The sequence below is a fragment of the Dendrobates tinctorius genome, unplaced genomic scaffold (genome assembly GCF_039654945.1).
Source record: "Dendrobates tinctorius isolate UK_male_01 unplaced genomic scaffold, ASM3965494v1 ptg000184l, whole genome shotgun sequence".
Classification (NCBI taxonomy): domain Eukaryota; kingdom Metazoa; phylum Chordata; class Amphibia; order Anura; family Dendrobatidae; genus Dendrobates; species Dendrobates tinctorius.
In genome coordinates, this window is record NW_027361851.1 from 11,280,976 (window position 1) to 11,306,637 (window position 25,662).

The 25,662-nt window shown below is 43.2% G+C and overlaps 1 protein-coding gene across 2 annotated transcripts in view; it reads left to right on the top strand.

The window, feature by feature from the left end:
* Window positions 1-6,852: 6,852 nt before the first annotated feature.
* Window positions 6,853-25,662, top strand: part of LOC141055129 (3-beta-hydroxysteroid sulfotransferase-like) — a 112,124-nt gene continuing 93,314 nt past the window's right edge. Inside the window, exons 1-2 of one of the 2 annotated variants that reach the window (XM_073552103.1) lie at window positions 6,861-7,006; window positions 18,355-18,428. The gene's annotated coding sequence lies outside the window, so the exon portion shown is untranslated. Of the gene's footprint in view, window positions 7,007-18,354; window positions 18,429-25,662 lie in introns of both variants that reach the window. The other variant, XM_073552104.1, reaches the window with a different exon arrangement.

The following is a 25,662-nucleotide window of genomic DNA, read 5'->3' on the forward strand; positions in this document are numbered from 1 at the left end:
GGTGACATCTTCTTCTTTGATGCCTGTCATGACTCCTGCGCAGACACAGTGCTCTGCCCTGTGCAGGCGCCGGACCTCTCCAGGCAGCAAAGAAGAGGATGTCACCATTAGAAGATGGGAGGCGCCGGAGCGGATGCGACATTCATAGGACTGGACCAAATGCCAGGGTGAGTATAATCTAACTCTTTTTTCTTATCTTTCAGGTTTCATCAGGGGCTTATCTACAGCATTACAGAATGCTGTAGATAAGCCCCATGTTAGGCGTCGGATTTCTGCGTTTACTCTGCAGGGATCCAGACCCTCACATTCTGCAGTCTCCTGCTGTTTATCTACTGCAGAGAAGATTGCAGAGGAGATTGCCTTGCAGCAAATCTCTCCTGAGGTTAAGTCCTTCTGTCCTCCTACTGAGCATGCTCATGGGACGATCTCCCATTGGAGATCGGGAGTCATGTGCTCAGGTGCTGCTCCAGATCTCATTGGTCCATCTCAGAGATCTGGAAGTTTGCAGAAGGTCCCGGCTGCTATAAAAGGTGCACACGGCTGTTCCACCATGCGCTAGTATAGTCTTACTTGCTGCTGTGTGTATGAGGACAGATGTATGGTTCTGGTAAATGACTTATTATAAAACCCCTTCCCTCTGATATTACGTATGTAGTTAGGGACTGAGTCTAGAATCAGCGCTAGCGCTCCTCTGCTGAAACATCCACAGCTGCTAGCTTCCGACATTGCGCTTGTCGTTTAGCAGCAGTGTCCACGCCGTGCTGCAGTAGCAGCCCTCCTTAGCGTCCGCAGCTACAATGCTGCACACACGGTAGGTCTAGACGGACGTAGTGCCGCCATCTTGGGCTACTCTTGTGACCTGATACCGTATGTGTATTTATACTGAGTACTGTGATCTCTACAGGCTCAGTCTTTTGTATTTGTATTTATTTGGGATCTCTGTGACTTAGCAAGAGTTTGCTCTGTGCACCTGGGTGACGCTTAACCCTGTGCGCATCACCGCCATATTGCTCCTGCCACCACTTAGCAGCGGTTATATTACCTACTGCACGGTGGACCCCGAGCGGCGAACGCACTTTATTATTATTTTTATTTAGTGTGTTCCGCCGTTCCTAACACCCCTGATGTCGGTGCCGGCAGCTGAAAGGGAAAAATAGGGTGACAGATTCCCTTTAACTGTTCCCTTTAATTTTTTGAGCAGTGTATATAAATCAATACCTGTAGTGTAGGAGAAAGCACACACCATAAGACCTGACGCGCATGTTGGCAGTTAGCCTTCATCCGGGTAGCCTTTATACTGATACTGTGTACAATGTCACCAGTGATCACTGTACAGATCTCCTGTGTATAATGGCACATATGGTGATACTAGTATTGTGTTTTTTTTAATTATTGATCAGTATTGTAGTATTTGGTCACTATGTGGTGGTAATATGTGGTCCGGCCATGGTGTGGCTGTGTTTGTTCCTTATATGTAGTATTATAGGTCACTGTGGTGGTAATATGTGGTCTGGTCATGGTGTGGTGGTATATGTCCCTTGTATGCAGGGCCGACATTAGGGTCAGGCAGCCCAGGCAACCCAGGCAGCTGCCTAGGGCCCCTGCTCCCCCAGGGGCCCCCAGCTAGCGGCACATCACACAGCTGCTATGGGGCTTATGAGGCAGGGGGGCCCGCCTGCCACCAGCGCCAACTCCCCCCGCTGCGTTGAACAACTCCCCCCGCTGCATAGTTCAAAGCAATGATGGAGGAGAGAGCGTGAGCCGATGCTCCCTCTCCCATCATTCCCCACTCTGCCTCTGACACTGTGGGAGCATGATGACTTCATTGCACACTCACTGTGTGCCAGGCAGAGCAGCCGCTGAGACAGGAGACAGCTGTGAGAAGTGCAGGCATGAGGAGAGGTGATGAGTGTGGGGTTTTTTTTAATGTAACATTGAGGAATGGACTGTGGGGCCACTCTCTGGGGGTGGAGAGGTGTGGACTGTGCTATATACCATGTGGTGCTGTACTATATACCATGGTGTTGTGCTGTATACCATGTGGGGCGGTGATGAATACCATAGTGCTGTGCTGTATACCATGTCGGGCTGTGCTATATACCATGTGGGGCTGTGCTATATATTATGTGGGGCTGTGCTATGTACCATGTGGGGCTGTGCTATGTACCATGTGGGGCTGCGCTATGTACTATTTGGGGCTGTGCTATATACCATGTGGGGCTGTGCTATATACCATGTGGGGTTGTGCTATATACCATATGGGGAGGTGGGCTGTATTATATTCTATTTGGGGCTACATTATTTTCTATGGGGGGCTGTATTATATTTATTATATTCTATTGGGAGTGATGGCATCATACTCTATGAGGTGGCTACATCATACTATATGAGGAGGCTACATTGTATTCTATGGGGGCTGCATTATATTCTATGGGGGGATAGATTATATTGTATGGGGGGCTTCATTATACTTTATGAGGGGACTACATTATATTCTATTGGGGCTGCATTATACTATATGAGGAGGGCTCAATTTTTTCTATGGAGGGGCTACATTATACTATATAAGGGGCTGCATTATATTCTATGAGGGGCTGCATTATACTCTATGAGAGGGCTGCCATATATTCTATGGAGGAGCTCCATTATGCTATATGAGGGGAGCTGCATTATATTCTATGACGGGCTGCATTATACTCTATGAGGGGGCTGCCATATATTCTATGGAGGAGCTCCATTATACTATATGAGGGGAGCTGCATTATATTCTATGGGGGTTACATTATATTCTGTAGGGTGGCTGCATTAAGCTCTAAGGGGTGGCTGCATTATACTATATGTGGGCTGCATTATACTGTATCGAGGACTATGGGGAATACATTATACTACATGAAGAACTATGGGGTGCCTTATACTATGGGAAGTAAATTGTACTACATGGATGACTGGCGGTCTATTATACTATATGGAGCTCTATGAGGAGTGTATTATACTATATGAAGGACTGAGCAGTGTATTTTAATATATGCATGCCTATGAGGAGTGTATTATATTATATGGAGGACTGATCAGAGTATTATACTATAAGGAGGACTATGGGGAGTGTATTATACTACATGGAGGGCTGAGCAGTGTATTATACTATATGGAGGACTATGGGGCACATTATATTATATGGAGGACTATAGGGAAAATATTATAAAAATATTATACTATATGGAGGACTATGGGGAGTGTATTATACTATATGGAGGACTGAGGAGTATATTATACTATATGTAGGACTATGTGACACATTATATGATATGGAGGACAATCGGGTGTAAACTGTAGATGTGCTGCTGAAAACATGATACTGTATGGGGACAGATTGATCCATTAGTGATCGTTCTGTCCCCGTCATTCTTTCTCAGATGGTGGAAAGAGGCCGGGAAACAAGTGTTGAACGACTTCAATATTGTGGATCACACTCATTTAGCAGCCTAAACTCAGCACGTGTAAATACAATCGAAATGCCTCTGTTGATGTGCAATATGTTAGCATTTTTGCCCCCATTTTAAAATTTGTCTAGGGCCCCACCTTGCCTAAAACCAGTCCTGCTTGTATGTGATATTAGTGTGATATTATTGGTCATTTTAAACATTGAAAAATCAATAAAAAATATACCTAAATTGTATTGGATATTTAAACAAATGATTAATAGGATAGAGCAGGGCTTGGCCAAAAGAGTCGACCTTGTGTTAGTGGATTAAAAATTATTTTGGCCAAAACAAACGCTCTGGGCTATGTGATCTGGTGAGGACGTGGAAACTGTTAATATGTGATTGGTGAGGACGTGGTGCAGAAATTTAGTTTTTCCAAGAAAGGTCAGTGGGACTGTGGACAGGTAGAGGGGCGGGGCTGGGTTAGAGCCTGGGTGGAGTCTCAAGGGGGCCCCAAAAATATTGCCGTTATGGGGCTTCGAAATTCCAAGTGGCAGCCCTGTCCTAGCCTGCTGCACCGGCCAGTGCTTTCCTCATTGGCATCCAAGCCTGTTGCACGCGCCATTGCTTTCCTCAGTGGAAGCCGAGTCTGCTGCTCCCTCCAGTGCTTTCCTGAACAGCAGCTGAGCCTGCTGCACCTGCCAGTGCTTTCCTCAACGCAGCCGAACCTGCTGAACCCGCCAGTACTTTCCTCAATGGCAGCCGAGTCAGCTGCACCCACCAGTGCTTTCCTCAATGGCAGCCGAGCTTGCGTGCTTCCCTTAACAGAAGTTGAGCCTGCTGCACCCGCCAATGCTTTCCTCAATGGCAGCGAAGCCTGCTGCACCCACCAGTGCTCTCCTCAGTGGCAGCAGAGCCAGCTGCACCCACCAGTGCTCTCCTCAATGGCAGCCAAGCCAGACAGAAGAAGACAACTCTACTTATCTCTTTTGCCCTACCCTGCTCAAAGATGTTGCAAATTTCTTCTCCTCTTGCTCCTTGTGTACCTGAAATAAACAGTTTCCGACTAGTCAGTTAGGTCCTTTGCCTGTGCCGTCTGCTCCCTGACAGCATATCTCCATGGATTACATCATGGATCTGCCAGTGTCAGCTGGATGTACCATCATCTGCGTGGTAGTGGATCCTTTCTCCAAAATGGCTAATTTCATCCCACTATCCAGTCTTCCATCTGCGCCAGTACTGGCAAAAGAATTCATTCTTCAGATTTTTCGTCTCCATAGTGTACCACTTCACATATTCTCTGATAGAGGTGTCCAGTTTATCTCTTGATCTTGGAGGACCACCTGTAAGCTACTTGAAGTTACTTTGGATTTCTCATCTTCTTACCATCCTCAGTCCAATCTTCATTTTTTTTGTGGTCTACAGTCAACACTCCAAAGTGCCATTCCCTGTGGCTGTCACCTCTGATATTCCTGCTGCCAATTCCCTCATTAGGAACATTTCTGAGATCTGGGAGGACTCCAAAGCATCATTGGTGAAATCCTCAGAACAGATGAAAAGACATGTGGATAAACGTCTGGACTCAACTCTGTTTCGTCCTGGAGATAAGGTCTGGCTATCATCTAAGTATATCCACCTCAAGATACCATCCTATAAATTTTATCCTCGCTTCATTGGTCCCTTCGAGATGCTGAAACAGATTAATCCAGTAGCCTACAAACTCAAACTCCTGCCCTCCTTGAGAATCCCCAATTCTTTCCATGTGTCTCTTCTCAAACCTGTTGTCCTCCGTTCTTTCTTTAAGGTTTCTGGTGCCACTCCGACTCCTGACAGCGCTGAGGACATTTTTGAGGAAGAGAATATTTTGGCCACCAAGAAGGTAAGAGGGAAGACCTTATTCTTGTGGATTGGAAGGGGTTTGGTCCTGAGGAGAGATTCTGGGAGCCCAGGGAGAACATCCACACCCCTCTCCTCCTTGAGAAATATCTGACATGCTTGAAAAGGAGGAGGCTTAAGGGGGTATTGTAGTGCCCGCATCTCTGCCTGCAGTTCCTCTCTCCCTGCATAGACACCAGCATACTCACCGCCGAGGCTCCAGTACTGCTCCTTCCGGGTCTGCTGCTGCCTGGCGTGCATACTCTTCTAGCAGGTCTCCAGGCATTGTGCTTTGAGGGCGTGCGCGCACACGTCCTCTTTCTTAAAGGGGCCGCACGTGTTCCTCTAAAGTGTCCCCTGCCAATAACTGATGGTCATTTACTATTTTAAGTGCCTCCTCCAACATGGAGGTGACTAAGCAATGCTGTGAGTTTTTTCCTAACACACTTGTCACTTTCAGGTCCCAGTACTTGTATCAGCTGAGCCAGCTGCACCCGCCAGTGCTTACCTCAATGGCAGATGAGCCAGCTGCACCTGCCAGTGCTTACCTCAACCGCAGGCGAGCCAGCAGCACCCGCCAGTGCTCATCTCTCCATTAGACTGTCCTGTCTGCACATGCAGTTCCTGTCATCTTGTCTTCCTGCCTGCATCTGTTGGACATTTCCCCCGAGCCATCCCAGCTACTCCTTCCTAGGGGTCAGCTGCCATTTACCCAAGGTCTGTACTGGAGAAGCACCTGAATCACCTCCCTTGTCTCTCCATAGACCACGGTGTTATTAGCTGCTGCATGTCCGTGGTCAGATTGGGTGAAGCTCCTAGTCACGCCCCTCCAGACATTCCTTGGCCTTTGGCACAGTGGTTCCACCATCCAGCTCGTTACATAATGGACCATTGACTCCAGATTATAATTAGGGAATAAGCTCTTCCAACTATTGTCTCATTTAAACAGACCTTAAAATGGCGTAAAAATGATTTTTAGGGTTTGGGCACATGACCGATTTTCTAGGACATGTGCTATTCCTGGTTCTCTCAGATAGAATATCATAGATATGACTGCTATGGGTCTGAGCACATGTCTAATATTTTCCCCGGAGTAAGTGGTCAGTGAAAAAAAAAATCGAAGGCTTGTCTGATTTTGATCTGTTTGTCAGATCGAAATCAATATGGGTCCTTGAAAAAAAAAATCGGACTTCATTCGGATGAGACTCAGATTTTCATCAACTATCAGGATGGAGAAGGTGAAGAATTTTTTTTCTCTCCACAGCCGAGAAAAATGCATGGCACTCTGACCAAACTGATCATGACATTTTTTTACAGATCTGCAGACAGCAGCCATGTGACCCTACCCTTATAGGAATCAGATGATGAGCTTCTAGCAACATGATATTCTATGGTCTGGACACAGAATCAATGATTGTCAGCTTAGAAAGAGCTAACTGTGAGACCTTATGGCTGGGAGATAAACTGATAGTACATTTGCATATAGCTGATAAGGATTACAGCACACTTTGTATCCTGGAGGGAGTGTCTGCCCGTGACAGTGAGTGCAAAGGCCTTGACCACATTCCTTGGTGGCAATACTAGTTCTATAAAAGTTTCCCCTACACTTCGCCTCTTTCATACATCGACTAGCTAACAGTGGACTGACACTTCCAGTCTGTGTTCCAGTAGCTGAACTTGAACATTTCTACACTTCGCTCTTCTGACAGGTTTGCAAACTATTTTTCCTTGTGCAATATGACATTTGTACACACAGGAGCTTTATCTGCTCACATTTCAGTTGTCTGATTGCTTGTTCCCTATTTCTTACTATGCAATTCAGAATGTTTGCTGGGAAATCATTTCATTTATGAAGATGAATTCGTCCAATTGATATTTATGTATTCCTTTAGTAGTGCAAGCTGAGACACCCAGCACACATCATTTTAATTACCGTTCAACACAACTCTGTAGAGTAATGCTCTACTTGTCTGGCATTTTAATTTGTTTGTGCAATTTCTGTGAAAGAAAAAAAAACTAAAGCCTCGGTTTACATGAGAGTTTAATAGTAGCAGTTTATATACTGTATGCAACTACATATTCCTGTATTTCAGTGTACTCGAAAATCATTATTTTTTGTAAATGAAGAACGCATATTTATAAAACAGTGTGTTACAGGGTCGCATTGTACAAAGCTCCTGCCTTTACATGTTTGAGCGCCCCCCATTTGAATTGCATTGTATTCTATATGGTATGCACTGCAGAATTTCCACCTCTCTCTCCCACGCTGCTGAGCGGAGATGGAAGAGAACCCATTCTACTGAGCACTTCAACGCATACAAGCAGTTCCTTGCCAGCTTTAAGTCCACGCTCTCTGCCGCAAAACAAACTTACTTCTCATCTCTCATATCCTCCCTTTCTCACAACCCTGAACAGCTCTTCAACACTTTCAATTCTCTACTCCGTCCCACAGCATCTCCTCCCTCTCATCTCATTTCTTCTGAAGACTTTGCCTCCTTCTTTAAGCAGAAGATCGATACGATCAGACAAAGCTTTGGCCAGCAGCCCCCATTGCCCGTCTTAGCCGCTTAGCCCTGTCCTGCAAAAGCCAGCTTCTCCACCATGTGATAAGTGAGACAGTCCAAAAAAGAGCGCCAGCCACTCGTGATTAAGGAAAAGGTGCAGCTCCAGCCGGGAACCTCAACAGAGGAAAAATAAAAATGCAGAGCTAGAAATGAACCCGGTCTAAAGGAGCGCACACACTGGAAGGGTGTTAGAAGTAAAAAATTACAGTCCTGTATTAAATAAAGGACTGTAATTTTTTACTTCTAACACCCTTCCAGTGTGTGCGCTCCTTTAGACGGGGTTCATTTCTAGCTTCTCCACCATGACAGAAGATCAGCTCTCCACCCTTCTGTCAAGATCACACCTCACCACTTGTGCCCTCGACCTGCTCCCATCACACCTCATCCCTAACTTGGCCACAGTCTTCATCCCAACTCTAACACACCTCTTCAACCTTTCACTTACAAATGGTGTCTTTCCCTCATCCTTCAAACATGCCTCAATCACACCCATCCTCAAAAAGCCCTCCCTTGACCCATCCTCCTGTTCCCTCTTTGACCGGTTACAATCTGGCTTCCGACCGCATCACTCAACTGAAACTGCCCTAACTAAAGTCACTAACGACTTACTAACTGCCAAGAGCAAGTGACACTACTCTGTCCTCCTTCTCCTGGACCTGTCCTCTGCCGTCGACACCGTGGACCATTCCCTCCTACTACAGACTCTCTCATCTCTTGGCATCACAGACTTGGCCCTATCCTGATTCTCATCATAACTAACAGACCAAACATTTAGTGTCTCCCTCTCACAAACCACCTCCTCACCTCGCCCCCTGTCTGTCGGTGTTCCTCAAGGTTCAGTCCCAGGACCCCTACTATTCTCCATCTACACCTTTGGCTTGGGACAGCTCATAAAATCCCATGGTTTGCAGTATCACCTCTATGCCGATGACATGCAAATCTACCTATCTGGACCCGACCTCACCTCCTTACTGACCAAAATCCCACAATGTCTGTCTGCTATCTCAGCCTTCTTCTCTGCTCGCTTTCTCATACTGAACATGGACAAAACAGAATTCATCATCTTTCCCCCATCTCACTCTACCCCTCCACCTGACCTATCCATCATTGTCAATGGCTGCTCGCTTTCTCCAGTCCTGCACGCTTGGTGCCTTGGGGTGATCCTCGACTCTGTGCTTTCTTTCAAACCACATATCCAAGCCCTCACCTCCTGTAGCATCAAAGTCAAAAATATTTCCCGGATCCACTCAATCCTCAGCCATGAAAACACAAAAACACTAGTGCATGCCCTTATCTCCTGCTTCAACTACTGCAACCTCCTACTCTCTCATCTCAAGATCTCCTTCTCTACTCTCCCCTTATCTCTTCTTCCCACAACTGCATACAAGACTTCTCCCGAGCTTCCCCCATACTCTGGAACTCTCTGCGGCAACATATCAGACTCTCACCATCAATAGAAACCTTCAAGAAGAACCTGAAGATCCACCTGTTCTGACAAGCCTACAGCCTGCAATGATCCTCGGTCTACTGAACCACCGCCCGACCTGCTCTACCCTCTCCTACTGTATCCTCACCCATCCCTGTAGACTGTGAGCTTTCGCGGGCAGGGTCCCCTCTCCTTATGTACTTGTGTGTCCCTTGTCTTACACATGTTTATTATACTTGTCTATTTTTCCCCTTTTCACATGTGAAGTGCCATGGAATAAATGGCGCTATATAAATGCATAATAAGAATATGAGCATGAACAGCACAATTCCAAGCAGCTATTTGAGGTTGCAGATGATACAAGTTTTGCAGTGAATCTCCATGATGACTTCTAATAATGGAATGGATTCATCTTTCTGTTCCATTCCTTCTTTTGTACAGCAGTCTCCAGTTTAGCATCAACTTGTGCAAGTTCTATTTATTAATTCTATAATGCAGCAAACTTTATGTAAATTTGAGCAAATACTCTAAATTAACAATGTATCATTCGACACCTCAAACAACCATAATCCTCACAAAGTTCTGAAAAGATATCAGCTATATAGCATAACGCATATCGCATTATCGGGTTATCGCGTTATCATCCGGCTAATGTGTTGAATGTAAAAAAAAACCATACATACTACATACATACTACATATATACAACATACATACTACATACATACTTCATACATACTACATACAAACTACATACATACTTCATATATACTACATTCATACAACATACATACATGCATACTACATACATACTACATATATACTACATTCATACAACATACATACATACTACATACATGCTTCATATATACTACATTCATACAACATACATACATGCATACTACATACTACACACATGCAACATACATACATACTACATACATACTTCATATATACAACATTCATACAACATACATACATGCATACTACATACTACATACATACTACATTCATACAACATACATACATGCAAACTACATACATACTACATATATACTACATTCATACAATATACATGCATAGTACATACTACATACATACAACATACATAAAACATGCTACAGACATACTACATAAAATACATTCATACATTCATACAATACATACATATAGACATACAGTACATATAACATAGAGTACATACTCACCATCACTTGTCACTTTGTTCCCCAAAGCCAGTGTCATCTATGAAAAATATGAAAAAAACAAACAAGCAATATACTCCCTGATCCGCAGAAATCCACGAGTGTCCCACGACGATCTCCCATGGAGAACAGCAGCATCAGCTGATGCGACGGCTCTCTAGGGGCCCCAGGAATCCAATGACGGGAGATAGGTATCCTTCTGCGCTGTATTCCTCCGCCACTGTAAAAAAATAGTCCCTAGTCTCACTTTTGGCATTGCTGTGTGAGAAAGTTCCCACGCAGCTTTTGCCATAAAGTGAGACCAGTGAACCATAGTAACCTCTCAGTGATGCAGTGCAGGAGATCGTCATGGGACACTCGTGGATTTCTGCGGATCAGGGAGTATATCGGTTGTTTGCTATTTTAATATTTTTTACAGATGACACTGGCTTCGGGGATCAAAGTGACAAGTGATGGTGAGTATACACTCTATGTTATATGTACTGTATGTCTATATGTATGTATTGTATGAATGTATGAATGTATTGTATGTAGTATTTATGTTGTATGTCTGTAGTATGTATGTAGTATGTCTGCAGCATGTTTTATGTATGTTGTATGTATGTAGTATATATGTAGTATGTATGTAGTATGCATGTATGTATGTTGTGTGAATGTAGTATGTATGTAGTATGTAGTATGCATGTATATATGTTCTAAGAATGTAGTATATATGTAGTATGTATGTAGTATGCATGTATGTATGTTGTATGAATGTAGTATATATGAAGTATGTATGTAGTATGCATGTATGTATGTTGTATGAATGTAGTATGTATGTAGTATGTAGTATGCATGTATGTATGTTGTATGAATGTAGTATATATGTAGTATGTATGTAGTATGTATGTATGTTGTATGTATGTAGTATGCATGTATGTATGGTGTATAAATGTAGTATATATGAAGTATGTATGTATGTTGTATATATGTAGTATGTATGTAGTATGTAGTATGCATGTATGTTGTATGAATGTAGTATATATATATATATATATATATATATATATATATTTTTTTTTTTTTTTTTACATTCAACACATTAGCCAGATGATGGGACTACTACTGTCCCATCATTGGCTAATGTGTCAATCACTGTCATTGTAGCAGGCATAGCCCAATGGGACTTGTAATCCCATCGGACGATGCCTGCACACACACAACCCCCGGCAGGCCCGCACAGACCCCCGGCACTCCACACAGACCCCCAGCAGCCAGCACAGACCCCCGGCAGGCCCGTACAGACCCCCAGCAGCCCCATACAGACCCCCGTCAGGCCCGCACAGATCCCCGGCAGGCCCGCACAGACCCCCCGGCAGCCGGCACAGACCCCCGGCAGGCCCGTACGGACCCCCAGCAGGCCCGCACAGACCACGCATCATGATGCGCACAGACCGCGCATCATGATGACATCATTTCAGCAGCCAATCACAGCCACAACAGTGGCTCATTGCATTATGGGAACTTCCGATTCCGGTATCCGATATTGTAAAAATATCGGTACTCAGTATCGTAATTCCGATACAGCGAATATCGGCCGATACCCGATATTTGCAGTATCGGAATGCTCAACACTAGTCTTGACCAATTATATACTTAAAACCAGCAATTCCATTTGTTGTGAGAAATGCTCTTAAAGGGATTGTCTACCTTATGGGAACAATTTCTTGTTTCTTACTTAAATGCACGCAATGTGGGCTAAAAATCATTTTTGCTATTTGGTTTCATTCAAAATTTTGTATTGTTTGGCTCCAATAGCCTCTGTATTACACGGACTATTGCCGGCCATAGTATGATTTATCAGATGTGTTGGGGACATGATTTTGTGTCACTTTCTAATATACAAGTATGACAGGTTCTTCTCACAGACTTCACAGCTCTCCAGTCATTCCATACAATGGCTGCTGGTGGAGGAACATGTGACCAGACCAGTCCATCAGTCTTTTCCAATTGAAACCTTCACATGAGAAAACTGCTTTTTCATTGGAGGAGACTGATGAAAATGTCTGGTCACATGCTCATCCGCCATAAGCCATTGTATGGACAGGAGATTTGTGCCATCTGTGAGGAAAGCTAACAAGAGCTGGAGGAGAACATTTGATACCGATATTATAGTGATACAAAATTATGTCCCAATGCATCTTTTAAACTAAAGAAAATGTTACCGACCTCATTCTGCTTCCAGCAATAGTCAGTGCAATACAGCGGTTATAGGGGGCAAACCATGCAAAATTTTTAATTTTTTGCCCCAGTTGCATGCATTTAAGTAAGAAAAAAATGTCCTCCCGAATAGTGGGCAACACCTTTAAGACACATTATCGGCAATTACTAAATCTTGTGGTCGGGCATTCCACAGTGTCACTGCTCTAACTGTAAAGAACCCTTTTCTATTTAAATGCCTGAATCGTCTTTACTCCAGAAGTAATAAATGTCTCTTTGCCTTTTGTAAAGTCTGTAGAAGGAATAAGTCATCACTTTTTTAATAGAAACTTCCATTGCTTAGAAGGGGATACAAATGTGTCCATGGTCATGTTATAGACACATAGATAAACTTCTTGTTAAAAGAAAGAATTCCAAAAAATTTCCTGTAATTGTTGACAGTTCTGAGTATCCATCAAATGACATACATTTTTATTCCTTGTCAGTAAACACTTAAGATTCTTTTTAAAATATAGCTAAAACAATTTATCGACTTTTCCTCTGTTTAAAAAAATATGTAACGTAAGCATCTATTAAGTCAACCTAGTCTATTCATGTCACTGGACTACTATGGACATTCATTAATGGGTATGCTTATTTTGGAGCCAAAGACATCAGAGATTGGGAAGGGCCTTATAGCATCTGTATACCTAGAGTATATGTCTTTCTTGTAGCCAATACAGAATTTACTACCTAGATAAATTGTGTTATATGCCAGTGCTGTAGAAAAAGACATAAAAGACATGAACCACACATTCAAATATCATACTTTGATTTAATGCTGCTAGGCAAAAATTTACAAAACTGAATATGAGGTTCTTGGTTTAACATTTTGATTAGACTGTATCAACCTCTCAGTGAGTCCGTAACAGGGTTGTTGTCATGCTGCAGCACTGCAGGTAAACGCAGAGTAACGCAAACTCCACTAGATGGCAGCAGAGTGGAGAGAGGGCTGAAATCCTGCTCAGAGCAGACCGGCAGAACTGCAGCAAGGCTACCACCAGGTGGCATCAGAATAGTCAGACAAGCCGGGTCAATACCAGAGAATAGCGTAGTACTAAGGGGAATCCCAAACATAGAGTCAGAGGAGCGATAAAAGGTCATTACCGGTCCGTAGCAGAAATACCAGAAGGAAGAGACAGAATCAGGTCAGAGCCAAAGCAGAGTCAAGTATTGGGGAATCCAAACACACAGGACCTGACACCGTAACAAGGCAGGTAAAGTTAACAAAGAAAATAAAGTTTCCAGCTCACCGCTTCTGCATCTTGGTAATGACTGGAGCACAGACTCACTGTGTCAGGGTGTGGGAAATCCAAATGCAGAAGAATATCCAGCTCAACAGCGTAGTGAAAAGCAGAATTTTTTATTCACTACAAACACATTCCATAGAGAGGATAAAACATCAGCATGACACCTTACACATGGTCGGATCGACGCGTTTCTGGAGACCAAGCTCCCTTAATCATGATGGAGCTGGACATTCTTTTTCATTTAGAGAAAGTTAACCCCTGACATGACCAGACCGGGAAAGGAGAGGCAAGACCCAAAGCCCGGTCTGGATCATGACAATTGTAGTGACTTCGAACGCTCATATATACATACCAGAATGAGGCCCAGGCAGGATAAAGGACATATATTACCAGGATGAGGGATACATATATCCGGAAAGGAGGATCTATATATACATATATCCCTGCTGTTCTTTTCGTTTCCACTATACACTTGTACTGCTCCAGTCATTTTTGACCGGACCTATTAAAATGCTGTTTTAGCTACTTAAAAAATTTTTTTTGAATACCTGTTGCATTATTATACTGTATGTGAACATGGTTGGTCATTATAAAAAAAATACGTAAAAAACTCAATTTTTTTTATTTATTTTGTGTTTATAAAGGTTACAAGGGCTTATTGAATTCTGCACAGAAATTACAAATTTGAGTTTAACTAACTAAGTAAAACAACTACTACTACTACTATAACTACTATAACTAACTATAACTATAACTAAAATTAACAATAGTATAAAATTTAACTGCGTGTAAACATTTTGAAAAAAATAGTAAAAATAATAAAATTTTAAAAAAAAGTTTTTTTCAGAAAATCTTCACATAATTCTATTGTTTACAATCAGGACAACAATAATACACGTCTCTTGCACATATATTTTTTGCAACGAAAACAAGTCATGCTTGATTTGTGGTTATTCGAAGGAGGGCAAAAGCAGCATCTCTTTCTTTTTAGGCTGGCAGCTGTGCGGGTGGAGGATGCTGATTCAGTTGATTCAGTTACAGTGCTGGTGGAGGCTGTGGTTTGAGCATGCTGCTGGATGCTTTGAACAATGGCAAGTGCTCCTTCACTTCTGGGATTCATATGTCTCTCTTCAATAAAAGGCCTAATTAGGGATTGTCCTAATTCTTCCAGAAACAGTCTTCTTTTATCTTGACAACTGAATTTATTTACTTTTAGAGGAAAAGCAGGGTAAATAACATACAGTGAAAAAAAATTGCACGGAACTGTACTGAAAGCCAATGCGTATGGTTTGTACTGAAAGCATGTGTAAATATGCACCTAAAGCAACTGTAGATGCAATAAGTAGTCTCAAAAGAAATTATAACTCATTTGTTTTACTCAAAAAATGGCTGAAATTAGTAAAATGCTATTCGGTCATTTTTGACCAGGCACAGTACAAGGGTAAAAAGAAATGTGGCGCAAAAACTAAACCAAACAAACAAAAAAAAAAAAGTACCCTTAGAAAGAACCCCTTAAACTAGGAAAATAGAAGTAACCACAAGTTTCAGAACAGCATAATGAATTTTTTAAAAAATATCCAAGTTCAAAAATGGTCATTTTTGACCGAACATAACAGCAGGGTTAAATATATATATATATATATATATATATATATATATATATATATATATATGTATATATATTGCTCCGGGGCCCTTTGGACTCTAGTTACGCCACTGGTCCTTAACATTTGGCTCTGTTAAGGTGGGATTTTAACAATTGGATCTAGGATGCCTGAATCTCATGCCAGGATAATATGTAAGATGCCAGACCACAGTGATCACAAGCACATAAACTTTATTCATTATATGAATATTCCTTTTAAAAATGGCAGTCCTTACAAATAGTTGCATAGTTGTGGTTGTATAATGGGAATGTATGTAAGATCCTGTAGATTTAAGATAAATTATATAGTAGATCAATATTTAGTATTTTTCCTTATTCTATACTTTGCGCAAACCTTGCATCTCTTGTGGGGTTTTGTAATTTCCAGTAGATGAGATAATGGTGGGGAGGAGCATTAAATGCATTCTGCTCACAGACATTGACAGAGCTCATAACTATATATTCTGTTGTAAACAACAGTATTGTGATCATTTCCTCTTTTAAACGGTGGAAGGAGTCCATATTTCCAGCTACTTTATATATCACATGCTGTATGTATTGTACACTTTTAAATGCAGTATTTCAGTCAGAGATGTACTTAAATGATGAGCAATGGCAGTCTGGAAGAAGGGGAACACATCTGAGTCCCAAATTTTGCACTGATCTTCACACATACCGGCGACAATGACACATGTAGACCTATTTAACTGAATGGTTCTGTGCACGTCAGTGTGTTTCCACGGACCGTGTGTTTGTGGACAAAACACGCTGACATGTCCATTTTTTACCATCAGCATGGGCCGCAAAATGTCCCGCACATGTGCACTCGGAGAGCACACATGGATGTTATCGGTGTGGCACGCACTGGTGCCAGGATAGAAGCGCTACAGTCAGTACTGTTCTCCGGTTCCAGGTGCTTACGACTCTCTCATCATTCTCCCCTGCTCTGCCAATGATCAACACCAGCAGTGTAGAATGATGAGAGTAATATTTAAGAGATAACAACTACCACAGGTGGCATTTGATGGGACTATTACTCCCATCAGCCCACACCTGCTGTGACTAATAACAGTGACAGCAGGAGTGGCTGATGGTAGTATTCATCAGCCAATGCCAGCGCTACAAATAAATAAATATATGAAAAAACAGCATGGGTTCCCCTGTATTTTCTATAACTAGCCAGGCAAAACTGACAGCTGGGGATTGCAATCCTCAGCTATTATCTTCAGCAAGGCTATTAAGATTAGAGGTTAGAGGTGTCCCCATGCTGTTTGTGGGGTTCATGTCACCTTTTTATTGTCAGGTGACATCAAGCCCACAAATGTGAACCCCACTTGCTGCCGCGCACGCTTAGTTACCCGCTTAGTTACCCGCTGTTTACCCTGGATACCAGCTCCCAGCGCGAGCATGCTGGTATCCAGGGTAAACAGCGGGTAACTAAGCGATGCGCGCGCTTAGTTACCCATTATTTACCCTGGATACCAGCGTCCTCGCTGGTCCTGATCACTGGTGAGTATGCCTGTTTGAGAGCTCACCAGCGAACATGTAACGACGCACCAGCGATCCTGACCAGGTCGTATTGTTTTCAGGATCGCTGGTGTGTCGTTTAGTGTAACGGAACCCTAACTCACGATTGACCTCGATAGATTCTTAAGTCCCTATGAAACTTTATGTGCCAAAACAAAACCACCCACCAAAACTCTCTCAACAATCTATCAGTCTCTTCTTAGGATTGATGTACCCTTAAAACGGGCATATCTGACTCACTGAGGAAAGGACATAGGTACCTCCTTCTCTGAAACTCAAATTAAACATATCTATAGAAACTCCCACGGTCCCTCGCATTGTGTACGAATTCAATTAAATTCATTCAAAATTATCACTAGATGGTATATTACTCCCAAAGAAATTCATGGATGGCACCATGCTACTGCGACGAATTGTTGGAGGTGTGGGGAGATTGATGGCAGCTATATTCACATCCGGTGGTCCTGTCTGATCCTTCGGCCATTTTGGGAGGAGGTGTCCACACTCATAAACAAGGTGCTGGGCAAACATGTCATCTTGAAACCAGAAAATATTTTATTAATCCTTCCACTATGGCAAAACAATAAGGATGCTACTAAACTTGCACAATATATTCTAGCAGCTGGGAAGGCTCGATCCCTATTAACAGGAACTTCTCAGCCCCACCTACTACACAGCAACTTTGTTCAAAAATAGAACAATTTTTTCACATAGAAGAATTAGCAGCAAGAGTAAATCATGGCTCTGTTAACTTTAATAACATTTGGAAACAATGGATCCTCTTTAGGACTCATCCATTCTACTCTGCAATTGCATCATAACTCTAACTAAGCATATATATGCCAAGTTGCTACTCCTATTCCTCCCCCCCCACTCCTCTCAATTTCACCCCTCCTTTCTGTTTCCTCCCTTTCCTTTATTCTCCCTGATTCTCTTTCATTTACTTATCTAATGCTTTACAACAAATATTGAAAGTTCCTATAGCTTTCTTGATTACAGTGATTGAATTTTGTACATGAAAATTACCTCTGTAAACTTTGCCGGAATGCTTTCTAATGCTCCTATTAATGAAAGGGCTTCTTTTTCAAACACTGTTTGCTACATTTAACTTTTGTCAATAAAAAGAACAATGAAAGAAAGAAAGAATGCTGAAGTTCTTATTCAAGATCAGTGTCGGTTTACATTTGCTTTTATTGATTGCAGTTCTGCTGCTAATTTCATTGATGTGGAACTTGTTCTGAAGTTAGGATTGTCAAGGAGGTCACTCAGACTTACAGGTACCCTTTTACTCCTTCGATAAAGTGTTGTTGAATGCTGAACTTCTTTTTCAAGATCACTGTCTGTTCATATTTGTCTTTATTGACTGCAGTTCTGCTGCTAATTTCATTGATGCAGGACTTGTTTTGAAGTTAGGATTAGGGACAGTTAAGCTAGAAAGTTCTATTCAAATGGTGTCCATTGATAGAACACCATTGCTCAAAAATCTGGTTCGGTTAGTTACGATGGATTTCACACTCATGGTCTTCATATGGAATTAATCTCCTGTTATGTTTTGGACAATTTACCTGCTGGAATTGTGCTGGGTATTCCTTGGTTGCATATTCATAATCCGATTATTGACTGGAATCGGAGAGATATTGTCAAATGGGGTACTTAATGTACTGAAAAATGTCTTAAACCTGTGCATGTTTGTTCCATTAGTCTGGAGAGTCTTCCGGAATACCTGAAAGACTTCGGAGATTTTTTTGGGAAAAAGAGTCTTTGATATTACCTCCTCACCGCCCCTATGACTGTGTTATTAATCTCATTCCTAATGCCAAAATTACCATAACTTGTCAGGCCCTGAGCGGTCAGCCATTAAAATTTACATTAACAAAAGTTTACAAAAAGGTCATATTCGCCCTTCCTCATCGCCGGTAGCTGCTGAATTCTTTTTTGTTAAAAAGAAAAATGGAGGTCTCCGTCTCTGCCTCGATTTCTGAGAATTAATCAAAATAACGGTTAAAAGTACTTATCCACCTCCACTTATCCCCAATCTATATAATCAGCTTTCCGGGGCAAAATAGGTTTCCAAACTGGATATCAGAGGGGTATATAATCTGATACGGATTTGTGAGGGTGATAAGTGGAAGACAACATTTGTAAATCTGAATTTCTCTTTGAAAATCTCATCATGTCTTTTGGTCTAACGAATGCACCTGTGGTTTTTCAAAATTTTATGAATGATATTTTTGCTGATTATATTTGGAGATTTATTGTTGGTTATTTGGATGATATTTTAGTTTACTCACCTGACCTAGATTCACATTATAAACAGCTCTGTTTGGTTCTGCAAAGGTTGAGAGATAATTGTTTGTGTGCTAAGATTGAAAAATGTACCTTTTCTGTTCAAGAAATATCAATCTGTGGTTTCATTGTGTTTCATTGTGTCTGTCTCCGGGTTTATGATGGATCCTGGGAAAGTTCAGGCCATCAATGATTGAGTTCAACCCAGCGACCTCAAGGCTCTGCAGTGCTTTTTAGGGTTCACAAATTATTATAGAACATTTATTAAAGATTTTCTCAGATCGTCAAGCCTCTTATCGACCTCAATCGTAAAGGGGCTGAGCTAAAAGTTTGGTCGCCAGAAGAGGTTGGGGCAGTGGAAAATTTGAAGAAATGTTTTATGTCTCTATGTCTGTTCTTGTGAAACCAGACCTCCAGAGGTCGTTTATTGTGGAGGTAGATGCCTCTGAGGTCGGGTTGGGGGCTGTTTTGTCTCAAGGTCCTGAGACTTTAACTAACCTGCGACCATGCGCCTTTTTCTCTAAAAAATTTTCTTCTACTATAAGAAACTATGATATGGGTAATCGAGAGTTGCTTGCTGTGAAGTTGGCTTTTTAAGAGTGGAGGCATTTTTTTGAGGGAGCCATTCATCCAGTCACCGTGGTGACAGATCCCAAAAATCTAGATTATATTTAGTCTGCCAAGCGGTTGACACCTAGACAGGCCCGATGGCCTTTACTTTTTTCACGATTTTATTTTTCTAAGAAAGTGAGAGCAGATGCCCTGTCTCGTAGTCTTGATTCTGTGTCTCCTCCAGAACCTCCATCCTCCATTCTTCCTCAGGATATTGTTGTGGCCATGGTTTCATCAGAGCTGGAAGCTGAAATCTGTGCTGCTCAGTCCTTTGCTCTTTCCAGTACCCCTGAATGCAAGCTGTTTGTCCTTGTGTATCTCAGATTATGCCTTTTGCAAGAATTTCATGATTCTGTGTTGAGTGGTCATCCTGAGGTCACTGCCACCCAGATAGCAGTTGCTAGACTCTTTTGGTGGTCTGCTATGCATAAGGATATTAGAGATTTTATGTCTGCTTGTGAAACTTGTGCACACGTTAAACTACAGCATTGCCAGCCAGCAGGGGATTTGGCTCCTTTGCCAATTCCGGAATGACCTTGGACTCAGTTGTACATTAATTTCATTTCAGATTAAGGCCATGTGCACACGATGCAGATTTGCAGCGTTTCCGCAGCGGATTTTACCGCGCAGAAATGTTGCATATCCGCATTGTGATGTACAGTATCTTTAAAATGAATGGAAAAAAAAAAACGCTGTGCAGACGCGGCGGATTTTTCTGCGCGGTTTTCCTGCGGTACAAAATCCGCAGCATGTTACTTCTTTTGTGCGGTTTTCTATCTCCCCTGTTACCAAATCCACAGGGGGAAGACCGCAATGGAAAACCGCACAAAAACCGCATGAAAACCGCGTGAAAAATGGAAGAAATCCGCAGGAAAAATGCAGGTCATTTGACCTGCGGTTTTCTTCCATTCTGCACGGAAAAATCCGCAGGGCTCAAAACTCCGTCTGCACTCAGCCTTACTGTTGTCTAGGGGAATGACTGCTATTTGGGTAGTAGTCAATTGCTTCAGCAAACAAGCTTACTTTGTCCCATTATCTGGGTTACCCAATGCCAAAACTTTCTCCAAACTGTTTATTATTCATGTGGTACGTTTGCATGGGATTCCTATAAATATTATATCGGATATCAGGTGTACAATTCGTCTCTAGATTTTGGAGGGCTTTCTGCAAAAGATTGGAGATTAATTTGTCCTTCTCGGCTTATCACCCTGAAACTAACGGTCAGACAGAGAGGTCAAATCAGTCTTTGGAGCAAATTTTAAAATGTTTTGTCGCCGATCAGCAGGAGAATTGGTCATCATTTCTTCCTCTGGCTGAGTTTGCCTTTAACAGTCAGGTTAATAGGTCCACGGGGACCTTGCCATTTTTCTGTAATTACGAGTTTCATCTTCATTTTGGTGAGTTCTCCAGGATAAGTTCTTGGTGTTCAGGGGTGGATGTCACCACTCAACAGCTGGAGGATGTCTGGAGGAGGGTTAAAAAGAACATTGGCGTGGCTCAGCATCGGCAGAAGTGGAAGGCCGATAGAAGGCGCTCTTCAAGGTTCGCCTTCAAAGTAGGAGATAAGGTTGTTAGGGCTGGCGGAACGCACCAAATATTAAAAGATGGTAATAAGGTGCATTTGCAGCCCGGGGTCCACCGTGCAGGGGTGGTAAACTGCTGCTCAGTAATGGCGGACGCTCTATGGCAGTATAATAGAAAAACACAGGCGGGTTAGCGTCACCCGATATGTAGAGGGGCGGACTCTGTTGCTTCACAGAGCCGCACTACCGCAGAACATAAATGCCGGAGCCTGTTTAAAGCTCAGAGCTCGGCAAGGGAGCGCAAAGAATGCGGTCACAGAACTCTGCCCCAAGGACACGGGGTCAGAGGCCCTTTGGACCTTCTGGGCAAGTGGCGTCGCACCTGCAGACGCCACTATAGACGCTGACGAAGGTGGAGCGTCGAGCATGTGCACCGTGGCGTGCAGAGCCAGCAGTGGACACTGATGCCAGTCTCAGACTCTGCCTCTACCTACACCTAAGCCTGGGTGCTTAACAGGCTAGGCTGCACAACACATGCATGCCAAGGGTAGGGGTTTCTTAATGAGTCATTCACCAGAGACATTCATACATGCATGCAACACTCACTCCTCATAGTCTGGTAATGCAGTCTATACTAGCGTATGGCCGAGAGGCCATGCAAAGCTTTTATAGTAGCATCCTTATGGGACCTTCCTGACCTTTCTGATGGTCCAATCCAAGCTGGAGAAGGACCTGAGCATGTGATCTCCGATCTCCAATGAGAGATCGTCCCACGGGCATGCTCTGTGGACCGAAAGGAGGACTTTGTCCCTGGAGTAGCTCGCTGCTGACCAGCATGCGTTGCTATAAGCTGGATCAGAGGTGGCAGCAGCAACCAAACCCACAGAGCTGGTCTGAGCAGAGCACCGGGATCGACGAGTCTGCTGAGCAGCCTCCTCTGCGGCCGGAGAGGAATGGGAGACTGCCGAATGCAAGGCTCGGGATTCCTGCTGTGCAGTGACAGGAACCCGACGCCTAACAAAGGTATGGCTATCCTCTAAGAATATTGAAATTGAAGATGAAGATTTAAGTTGCCCTGACTCAAGTTGGGTCCTAGATATGAATTTCTGGAGGTGGTCAATCCAGTTGCCTTCCAGTTCAAGCTCCCTCAGTCTTTCCATATTCCTAATGTGTTCAGTTGCTGTTGAAGGAGTTTATTCTCCTTGTTCTGTCTTCCTCACCCCTCCTCCTCCAGTGTCTATTGAGGGAAACTTGGAATATGAGGTACAAAGGATCAGTGATTCCCAAGTGGTCCGAAATTCCCTTCAATATCTGGTACATTTGAAAGGGTATGGACCTGAAGAAAAGTCCTGGGTTCCAGCTCATTCTGTAAGGGGTGGTCAGTTGCTCTAGGCCTTTCATCGGAGGTTTCCTGGGACACCTGAGGTTCCAGTGGCCCCCCTTGAAGAGAGGGTACTGTCCCGATCTCCACTCTGTTCCTGTCTGATATGTTACTTTGTGCAGGGGTTGTGTGTGTTTGTGCTGCATCATCTGTGTTCACTTTACTTGATTAGTCTTTTACTTAAGCATGCTAGCTCCTTCACTCTGTGTCAGTCGTACACTTGCTGTTGCCTGTGTAAGTCTGATCACTCTGTGCTCTGCACCTGACCCAGCTTGACTTCATTCCCTTCCTGGACTTAGACTATTTGCTTGTGACATGACTTCTCTTTTGCCTGTTCCCTGTAAACTATGTTGCCTTACTGGCTTTCCTGACCCCAACTCATGAATTGGATTTCGTCTCTGACTACCCCTTGTTGTACTGTGTCATTTCCTGGACCTGACCTCGGATCGTTTGACCTCACATTACTTATCCAGTAAGTAGTATTACATTACTATTTGTTATAGTAGTCTTTCTCTCCATTTTTGGGACTTATTATTACTATAGTGACTCGCGTCACAGTTATGCTCACCTAACATCAAATTCCACCAAAACCCTCGTCTTCTGTAATAAAACTAAAATAAAAAACAACAATATCCCTAACCTCTCATTTGTTCTGTCATAATCCATGTCTGGGGGAAAATTAGCTTTCAACCTGGACGGTGCCAAGCTGAGACCATCCAGGCTGAGAACCACTGGTGAATGAGCTGCTGTGAGTGCAGCATCATTGACCAGCGGTGATGTCATTGAGGTTGCCACTAGTCAGTGAACTGCAGTGACCTCAGCTTCAATGGAATACGCCAGTGATGAGGTCACCACAGTTCAAACTCAGTGTCTATACAGCTGTTCTTAACTGGCCCAGCCAGAGCCCTGACCTAAAGCCAATTGAGCACCTCTGGAGTGACCTGACCTGAAAATGGCTGTCCACCAATGTTCACCATCCAACCTGATGGAAATGGAGAGGGTTTGCATGGAAGGAATGGCAGAGGATTCCCAAATCCAGGTGTGAAAAACTTGTTGCATCATTCCCGAGAAGACTCAAAAGGGTACTTCTACTCAATACTGAGCAAAGGGTCTGAATACTTATGACCATAGGATATTTCAGTTTTTCTTTTTTAATAAATTTGCAAAATTTTCTACATTTCTGTTTTTTTTCAGTCAAGATTCGCTGCAGAGTGTACATTTAATGAGAAAACATAATTTTTTTTTTAATTTACCAAATGGCTGCAAAAAAAGTGAAAAATTTAAAGGGGTCTCAATACTTTCCGTACCCACTGTATATACACATCAGTAGCAGTATTGCCAACATAATGTATATAGATTGCTGTATATACATTATACAGGTGATACTGTGATTATATACAGCAGTAGCAGCCAGTATCACATATATATTGTATATACAGAAGTCTATATACTGTGATAAAACACTCCGGGATCGCCTTTGCTGGGGTCAAAGGTCACGTACGTTTAGCATGAAACTCAGGCGCTCAGCCGGGGTCCGGGTATAACTGACACTGGGTCAGGTTTATTAAAGGTGAAAGCAATGCATAAAGAAAAAAAACATAAAACAAATCCTTGCCTGTCCGGCACTAACTAAACAAGGTACAACCTAACTACCAACTGGCGGGCTTCTCCCGTCCAGCCAAACCACAGTTGCAGTGGGCACTGCTTTCACCCACGTGTGTCTCTCACACAGACAGGCTTTCTGTGTTCCCAGGCTGAGACACTCACACAACCACCTGGCATCCTTTTATATCCGCCTCCCATTATTCATTAGTCACCAGGTGAGATACTGACCAGACTAGGCCACATAGGAAAGGTATCTGAGCGAGATATACGTGCCCTCATCCACTATTCCCACATGATTCTCACATATCCCCCCCCTCTGCTCAGACCACTCTGGTCGAGCAATGACACCCGCCAAACAGTGCACTCGGGACAGGGCATCTGCATTCCCCATCTGTACCCCTGGGCGGTGCTCCACCATAAAAGTGTAGGCCTGCAGGGCAAGGAACCACCGGGTCACCTGGCTATTCCGTTACTTGTGCAAGTGCATCCACTTGAGAGGGGCATGGTCAGTGATCAGCCTGAACTTTCTGCCCACCAGGTAATATTTGAGGGCCTCTAGAGCCTTATTAATGGCTAGGCACTCTTTTTCTACTACCGCATACTTTTGCTCATGTTTATTCAGCTTCCTGCTGAGATTGAGGACTGGGTGTTCCAGTCCGTCCCTCACTTGTGACAGTACGGCCCCGATACCGGTATCAGAGGCATCTGTTTGTACCACAAACTCGCTGCGGAAGTCCGGAGTCACCAGTACGGGTTGAGAGCAAAGTGCCCGTTTTAGGCTATGGAAGGCTTCTTCAGCCGCTAAATTCCATTTAATCATGACGGAGTCTTTCCCTTTGGTAAGATCTGTCAGGGGGGTAGCGATGGCTGCAAAATTGGGTATGAACCGGCGATAATAGCCGGCGATCCCCAGAAAGGCTTTCACCTGCTTCTTGTTGACAGGTTGACAGGTTGCGGCCAGTCCTGAACCGCTTGAATCTTATCAACCTGGGGTTTAACAACACCCCTCCCAATTACATACCCCAAATACTGGGCTTCTTCTAGCCCGATGTGACATTTCTTGGGGTTGGCGCTTAGACCTGCCTCCCACAGGTCGTCAATCAC